Consider the following 9,164-nt stretch of genomic DNA (forward strand, 5'->3'; position numbering starts at 1 on the left):
TCATTATTATTATTATTATTATTATTATGAATAGAATAGAATAGAATAGAATAGAATAGAATAGAATAGAATAGAATAGAATAGAATAGAATATTTAGCAGCAAAAACACTTAGTGCAAAATGAACTACATAAAAGTATCACACAAAATATTGCAAAAAAATGTAGGGATGTGCAACAACTCCAGAATAAAATATTAAATACACATATACTAGTAAAGTACTACTTGCACTACTGAAATATACAAAATCTAACTATACTACAGATGAATGATAAGTACAGTACATCTACTTCACCCTCTACAGTCGCGGAAAAAATTATTAGACCACCCTTGTTTTCTTCAGTTTCTTGTTGATTTTAATGCCTGGTACAACTAAAGGGACATTTGTTTGGACAAATATCATGATAATAACAAAAATAGCTCATAAGAGTTTCATTTCAGAGCTGATATCTTGACATTTTCCATGGTTTTCTTGATAATAACCGAAATCACTTCAGTTCTTACATCAATAACTATGGTATAGTTTTTCAACCTCGGGGTCGTGATCCTACATGGGGTCGCCTGGAATTCAAATGAAATTCCTGAAATTTCTAGTTTCTGATAAAAAAAAAAAAAAAAAAAATTACTAATATAAACAGTTTTTTAACAATTCAATATATGTTTCATGATAATTAAAACACCACATACGTTTCCTAATAAAAATCAAGTTCAAATAAAATGCAGGATATAACATCTGAGAGGGCATATCTTGACTGACCCGATCATGTGACTGCATGTGTTACTACGCTTCAACCTGCCCGAACACAGTCACAGAAAACCAGACCGAATAGAGTATATGCATGTATACAATACATTATATAGCCTAAATGTAATGTAAAATTTTACTTCTATTTGTAACATATTATAGCAGATTATTACAAGATCAACAACAAATTAATTTTAGCAAAAAAATGTCTCTATTTTGAATGTCTGGGGTCACTAGAAATTTGTGATATTAAAACGGGGTCATGAGCCAAAAAAAGGTTGGGAACCACTGAGCTGTGGCATTGTACTGCCAAAAACAGTGCATTTAGGCTAGTGGTTCCCAACCTTTTTTGGCTCGTGACCCCATTTTAGCATCATAAATTTCTGGTAACCCCAGACATTCAAAACCAAGAAAATTTTTTGCTAAAATTTTTGTTTTTGGATCATGTAGTTTTCTATACTATGTTGCAAATAAGTGTTAATTTTAGACAACATTTAGTCTATATAATGTACAGGGTGGGGAAGCAAAATTTACAATGAACATTTAGTTGTTTTTTCTCAGCAGGCACTACGTCAATTGTTTTGAAACCAAACATATATTGATGTCATAATCATACCTAACACTATTATCCATACCTTTTCAGAAACTTTTGCCCATATGAGTAATCAGGAAAGCAAACGTCAAAGAGTGTGTGATTTGCTGAATGCACTCGTCACACCAAAGGAGATTTCAAAAATAGTTGGAGTGTCCATAAAGACTGTTTATAATGGAAAGAAGAGAATGACTATGAGCAAAACTATTACGAGAAAGTCTGGAAGATACTATTAAAGAAGAATGGGAGAAGTTGTCACCCCAATATTTGAGGAACACTTGCGCAAGTTTCAGGAAGCGTGTGAAGGCAGTTATTGAGAAAGAAGGAGGACACATAGAATAAAAACATTTTTTATTATGTAAATTTTCTTGTGGCAAATAAATTCTCATGACTTTCAATAAACTAATTGGTCATACACTGTCTTTCAATCCCTGCCTCAAAATATTGTAAATTTTGCTTCCCCACCCTGTATATTATTATGGACAGAGGCAGAAAAGCCAGGTGTAGATTACTGCACAAAGTGAGAATTTGATTTTTCTCGGTCAGGATATGTACAGTCAGTCCAGCTTGGATTTACAAGGCTGATAACACTGGGTTACAAAAAAATGTTTTTTGCAAGTTGTCTAGGTTTTTTCAACTGAATTAGGACCATTTTGCATCGCTAAATCCAAAAATGACATCTGTTTTTCTCAATCAGGTCAGGTTTTTTTGCTAATTTGATTTTGAAAAATTTGACCTTCTCACAAAATTGATTACATTTTTGTGACTTTATCAGTTGATTTTTTATATAGTTCTCATCCAAAATAGACTTTAAGAGAAAAAAAATCATTTGATCACTTGATTCCTGTTAGGTACAATGGTTTATTCACCGCAGATGTAGCAGAATACGTCAGGCTTATTTTTGCAAGATCTTCTAGTCAAAGCCATTTCATTCACCTGTAATATTAAAAAAAAAACATTAACCATAAATTGGCAAAAGTAAAATCTTCAGAAGTCGTTTATTGCAAGAAATTTGAAAGAATTTTGTATCATATGATGTGAAAATGCCCATAAATGTAAGCAAAAATGTTAAAAAGCCAATATGTAGCATAGTTCAGAAAGTTGACCTGATTGAGCAAAATTAATGTGATTTTTGGATTCAGCACACCAAAATTATCCTAAATCAGCTCAAAAAACTTAAACAATAAATTTGTTGTTGACCAGTGTAATTAATACTGAACAAACAAGAACTCAAACTATGAATTATGAACGAGCTGCAGCATCTGAAACCGACCACAATGAACATTTGACAGATAAACAGAACCACAGTGCTTCAGTTTCAGCTTCACAGTTTGTCATGTCTTTTATGTATTGGGATGGTCTCTGTCAACTCACCATATATTTTTCATTAGTAAGTTTTTATTTTATTTTTTATCAATTACTAGAAATTTCAGGTGACCCCACTTGAATTCCAGACGACCCCAAGGTTGAAAAACACAGTTTTAGGCATTCCATGTTTACTTTTCTGTCTGTTTTAGTCACCTGATACACACAGGAGTTAGTACTTGATTGCATAACCATTGTTTCTGATGACTTTTGATGGTCTAATAATTTTTTCCATGACTGTATGAGGTGTTTCTAATAAATAGGCTGTGGTTCGGTGAAGTTCTGCAGTGTTAGTTGTATTTCATAGTCATACTGTGCGGCCAAACATCTGCTGTGGCTGTGTACAATTAAAGAGCAGAGACAAGGCCAGAAATGTGAAACACGCCTACTTGTGACCTTCACTCCCTTTGGGTAAGGCGAGTCAACCCAAATCTGCCTGTGAATTTGTTCTATCTGTCAACTCCTGTTTCCCTGAATGAGGCATAAGATAAAACGTGTTGTGTTTCGTGTTACTAATCCACGGCAGTTCAGATGAACCCTCTGTTATCCCCCCCCCCCCCCCAGTTCAGAGGTCTGCTATGCCAGGCTGGCAGCGTTCTCCGTTCAGTGGAACATGCTGCTTGTTGCACTCTGTCGCCTCCCACATGAAATTTAACAACAGCAGTGCTTTTGCTGAGTTGCATCTTTGGAAATAGATGGTTGCATGTGCAGGGGTCTATCACCTGAGCATGTGAGAGTTCAGCTGCACGCACGTTTCCATTAAGAGCTGCGGAAAGGAAGAAAAAGAGACTTAATACCAGGAATTTATTTGTGCAAAAGAGCTGATATTTTTCTGTTTTGTTTTAATCCAAATACGATGCTCTGTGTAGTTTCTCATTGTTTGCTTCTGTCTTAGTAATTGTCTGCAAGGTTGAATACTTTACTGAAGGGAAAGTCTTGATAAAACACTGAAAATGGTGCACGGCAACTTAGAGTTTTTCATCACAGCCTCAATTAAATGAAGACATTTAAGTATTATCAGCCAGACTGCAGCAAAATGGATATGGGCACTGTTTTACTATTATACCTGAGACCAAGGTAAATATCTATCTATCTATCTATCTATCTATCTATCTATCTATCTATCTATCTATCTATCTATCTATAGGGGTGTAAGAAAATATTGGTTCTGCAATATATCACAATATTTCATTTCACAATACTGTTTCGATATTACAGGGTGGGGAAGCAAAATTTACAAAGAACATTTAGTTGTTTTTTCTCAGCAGGCACTACGTCAATTGTTTTGAAACCAAACATATATTGACGTCATAATCATACCTAACACTATTATCCATACCTTTTCAGAAACTTTTGCCCATATGAGTAATCAGGAAAGCAAACGTCAAAGAGTGTGTGATTTGCTGAATGCACTCGTCACACCAAAGGAGATTTCAAAAATAGTTGGAGTGTCCATAAAGACTGTTTATAATGGAAAGAAGAGAATGACTATGAGCAAAACTATGACGAGAAAGTCTGGAAGTGGAGGAAGCAACAAAAAACGTACCAAAGCTTTTATTAAAGCTCTCAAATCCAAAATCCTAAAGGATCCAACCAAATCCATGAGAAAAATGGCAATTGAACTTGAGGTAGACAACAAGACCGTTAGAAATGCAGTAAAATATGATTTGAAGATTTAAATTCTCATGACTTTCAATAGACTAATCGGTCATACACTGTCTTTCAATCCCTGCCTCAAAATATTGTAAATTTTGCTTCCCCACCCTGTAAAAGTACTATATCAATATTTTTAGGTATTTATTCAAAAGCAGATATTGTGGAGGTTCATTTTTCTTTTTTCTTTATATTTTCTTTATTATTATTTAACACTCTTTTATTAAATAATGTTAATTCCTTGGTTGGGATAGCACGAAAATAATGTTATGATGTTGGTTACGAACTAATATGAACATTTGAACAGGATCTTAAACTGTAATGTCTGTAAAACGTCATTTAAGTTTTCACAGAGGAAAAAGGTGGGGTATAGCATTAATCCTGTTCTGATCAAATAAAAATGTTTTTAGTATTTACGCATATTTCTGGTGTAATTCAGTTCTTCAAGGATATAATTATAAAAAAAGAAGCAAACAAAAAATTGCCTTTTTAACAGTATCATGATATATCGTGATATATCGTATCGCGATCCTAGTGTTGTGATTTGTATCGTATCGCCAGATTCTTGTCAATACACAGCCCTATCTATCTATCTATCTATCTATCTATCTATCTATCTATCTATCTATCTATCTATCTATCTATCTATCTATCTATCTATCTATCTATCTATCTATCTATCTATCTATCTATCTATTTTTTTTTTACACAAATAATTGTCTTGATAGGAAAAAGCATAATGCAACAGGTTTTTTTTTTTCCTTTTTATGGAATGTCCTAATGCAGTGCAAGGTTATAATAGTTTTGGATTTTTCATTCTAGTTTAGTTTTATTTAGTTTTGACTTTTTTTCTCTCTAATTCAGTTAGTTTTAATTCGTTTTTAGAGCAGGTTTGCTAGGTTTTAGTAGTTTTTGTTATTTTCTAAATGCTTAGTTTTAGTTTAGTTTTTGTATATCTTTTATTTTCTTCATCATATTCTAATAAATCCCAGACAGGACTCTGCTGCTTTCTCCCAACTTTAGTCTCCATGTTTCCAGGTAGAGTTCGAACCAGAAGACGACTCTAAACCACAAGTGACGAGAAGTGCTCGACCGTGAAGTGTCGTATGGTGGCAGCAGCTAAAATTGCTTGAGTGAAATAAATCCATTTCATATCAATCCGACATTGATAAAAATGAAAACGAAGGGAATTTTATCCATAATTTGTATTCGTTTTAGTTAGTTTTGTAAGCACACAATACCTACGGAAGCCGAGAACGGCCATGGCTAATACATAATTTTATGGTCGTTATCTCGTGATAACGACTTAATTATCTCGTTATCACGAGATAACAAACTTTGTTATCTCGAGATAACGACTTAATTAAGTCATTATCTTGAGATAACAAACTTTGTTACCTCGAGATAACGAATTAATTAATTTGTTATCTCGAGATAACAAAGTTTGTTATCTCCTGATAACAAATTAATTAATTCGTTATCACAAGATAACAAAGTTTGTTATCTCGTGATAACGAATTAATTAATTCGTTATCTCGAGATAAAAAGCTTTGGTATCTCGAGATAACAAGTTAATTAAGTCGTTATCACAAGATAACAAAGTTTGTTATCTCTTGATAACGAATTAGTTAATTCGTTATCTCGAGATAACAAAGTTTGTTATCTCGTGATAACGAGATAATTAAGTCGTTATCACGAGAAAACAAGTTTTGTTATCTTGAGATAACGAGTTAATTAAGTCGTTATCACGAGATAACGACCATAAAATTATGTATTAGCCATGGCCGTTCTCGGCTTCCGTAGGTATTGTGTGCTTACAAAACTAACTAAAACGAATACAAATTATGGATAAAATTCCCTTCGTTTTCATTTTTATCAATGTCGGATTGATATGAAATGGATTTATTTCACTCAAGCAATTTTAGCTGCTGCCACCATACGACACTTCACGGTCGAGGACTTCTCGTCACTTGTGGTTTAGAGTCGTCTTCTGGTTCGAACTCTACCTGGAAACATGGAGACTAAAGTTGGGAGAAAGCAGCAGAGTCCTGTCTGGGATTTATTAGAATATGATGAAGAAAATAAAAGATATTAAAAAAACTAAACTAAAACTAAGCATTTAGAAAATAACAAAAACTACTAAAACCTAGCAAACCTGCTCTAAAAACGAATTAAAACTAACTGATTTATTTCAGTTAACGAAAATGTTTTTACAATTCTAGTTTTTGTCATTTCGTTACTTTTAGTTAACGATAATAACCTTGATGCAGTGAACAGTTTTTTTTTAAAAGTTGTGCAACGTGATATCATTAATTGCGTACGGATAACACGCCACTTTTAGTTGGTGTGTTATTTGTACGCATTAACAGCTTTCCGTGTGGCTTTTCATTTGACGTATATTATGCCAACTGACATAAGAACTGGCGTGACATACAAGGTGATTTCATGAGATCAGTCTGTTGTATGTTCTTATGTCATTTGGCGTACTATATGTATGCATTTTCATCTTTTTGCGTGTTATTCAGTGACATTTGACCACATGTCAGTGTATGCCAAGATCTCCAGTTTACACATTCGTAACCGCTAACACTAACCTGCTAATTGCATGGTATTTGACGCAGTGTAAAAATACACATGAAAGCTTATAATGCGTACAGATAACGCACCAATTAAAAGTGGTATGTTATCTGTATGCAGTTCATGAAACCCCATTGCATACAAGGTGATTTCATGAGATCTGTCTGAGCTGTGAAACTTTGCTTATAGGGATTAAAATGCATCGCTGGTTCTCAGGAGGATATATGTTGAATTCATTTTACTGATGTATTCCTGCATAGATGTTTGAGAATGAGCTTGTGTAGTTTAACCTATAAGTTTGCAGCATCATCGTCCTGTCAAAACCACACGATAACACAATAAAAATATACTTTTCATGAGCTCAGACAAACATACCTGCCTTCACATTTGTGACGATGCATTTTCCAGTGAATCCAAAAGGATTTTTTCTCACTTTCTGATGACCTAATTAACTCGAGAAGATTCTTCTTAATCTGCAAAGGAAGCTTTAATCCTATAAATATTCACCAACAACACAGTTAGAGACAGAAAAAAGTCCACTACATGCCTTGGAATTGTGGTGGTGTAGACGTAGAAAGTTGCAAATAATGGAAAGTGCTGTTAAATTCCACCAAAAGATAAAGTTGTAAACAATTAGTATTATCATTGACAATTTATCATTCTGTTTGAGAGGATATCAGGTGGTTATATCCATCATATCTATTAGAATATTAATGCCACATACACATGATCCTGCATACAAAAAATTATTAGACCATCAAAAGTCATCAAAAACAATAGTTATGCAATCAAGTACTAACTCCTGTGTGTATCATGTGACTGAAACAGACAGAAAAGAAAACACGGAATGCTTAAAAGTACTGTTTTTGTCAGTACAATGTCATAGATATTGATGTAAGAACTGAAATGATTTTGTTATTATCAAGAAAACATGGAAAATGGATAGATATCAGCTCTTAAATGAAACTCTTATGAGCTATTTTTGTTGTTATCATTATATTTGTCCAAACAAATGTTCCTTTAGTTGTACCAGGCATTAAAATGAACAAGAAATTGAAGAAAACAAGAGATGGTCTAATAATTTTTTCCACAACTGTATCATTAGCCTCGAAGTCAGACCTGGGCAAAGTAAGGCCCGCGGACCACATGTGGCCCGATGGCTGACCCTGACCGGCCCGCATGAGATCACTGGCAAATTAAAAGTCAATGCAAATATTTATCAGGGTAATAGATGCAACCAATGCAACGGCACAGCTTTTATTTAGTAGGATCTGCTAAATTAGCGTGTTTTCGCACATGCTTTCCATTCTCGGCATGAAGCTTATGGTTATAATAAAGCTTATTGGTTTATTGGTCAGCTTCAGCCCATTAAGATGTCAGCAAACGCCAAAAAAAAGAAAGAAAGATCGATTAAGAATGCAGAGATTTTAACAAGACATGTACTTCTAAGTATTTCTTCACTGAAGTCAGAAAAGGAACTGAGATATGCAAACAAACAAAGTTACATTTATGGTTTTTCATGTTAAGTTACCATGGAGCTGGTTTTGCACATTTTTGAAAATGTTTTTGTGAATATTCATCAGATAGTTGTATTCTGTGCTCCACATTCTCATTGCATCGTTGTACTGTTTCATTTACTGTTTTTATAGAGATATATATTGAGCAGAGCTGCAAGTGAATTGATGCGGCCCTTAATAACTGTCAAAGTTTCTCATGTGGCCCCACAGGAAAATTAATTGCCCACCCCTACTCTAAGTCATATTTTTGACCAAATTGCAATATCTGCAAAAAATGAATCAGCAGCATTAGGAGAGTAAAGTTCTGCAGATATCACAAAAATATGACAATGCTATGAGGCTAATGATATGCTTCTGCAAAACTATGAAACTGTTTATAAGTGCAGGGTGTCCCATAAGTCTCCATACATAGGAAAAATAAACGTTTCTTGACATAAACCATTTTTATTTATATAATATGCTCTATATGACTGCCATTTTGTCGGGAACACATTTCAATGCGTTTCCTCCACTGCTGAAGAACTATAAAGAAGAAATATAAAGAAATACATGTTAGAACCATATATGTATGGAATGTATTATGTCTCCTATGTATGGAGACTTATGGGACACCCTGTAGTTATTGCTGACAACTACAAAAATCTGGCAGTGACAAAATAGAGGCCTGTTATACATTTTTTTTTTTTTTGTATAAATGAGCAACATGAAGCAATGAC

At 33.9% G+C, this 9,164-nt stretch overlaps 1 long non-coding RNA gene across 1 annotated transcript; it reads left to right on the forward strand.

Annotated features, from left to right (window-relative positions):
- The first annotated feature begins 1,279 nt into the window (after positions 1–1,279).
- On the forward strand, positions 1,280–8,229 carry LOC115438705 (uncharacterized). Its single transcript, XR_003938134.1, has 3 exons — positions 1,280–1,290; positions 2,871–2,872; positions 8,045–8,229. It is a non-coding gene; the product is annotated as an uncharacterized LOC115438705 (long non-coding RNA).
- Positions 8,230–9,164: the final 935 nt, after the last annotated feature.

The sequence above is a fragment of the Sphaeramia orbicularis genome, chromosome 18, assembly GCF_902148855.1.
Source record: "Sphaeramia orbicularis chromosome 18, fSphaOr1.1, whole genome shotgun sequence".
Lineage (NCBI taxonomy): Eukaryota > Metazoa > Chordata > Actinopteri > Kurtiformes > Apogonidae > Sphaeramia > Sphaeramia orbicularis.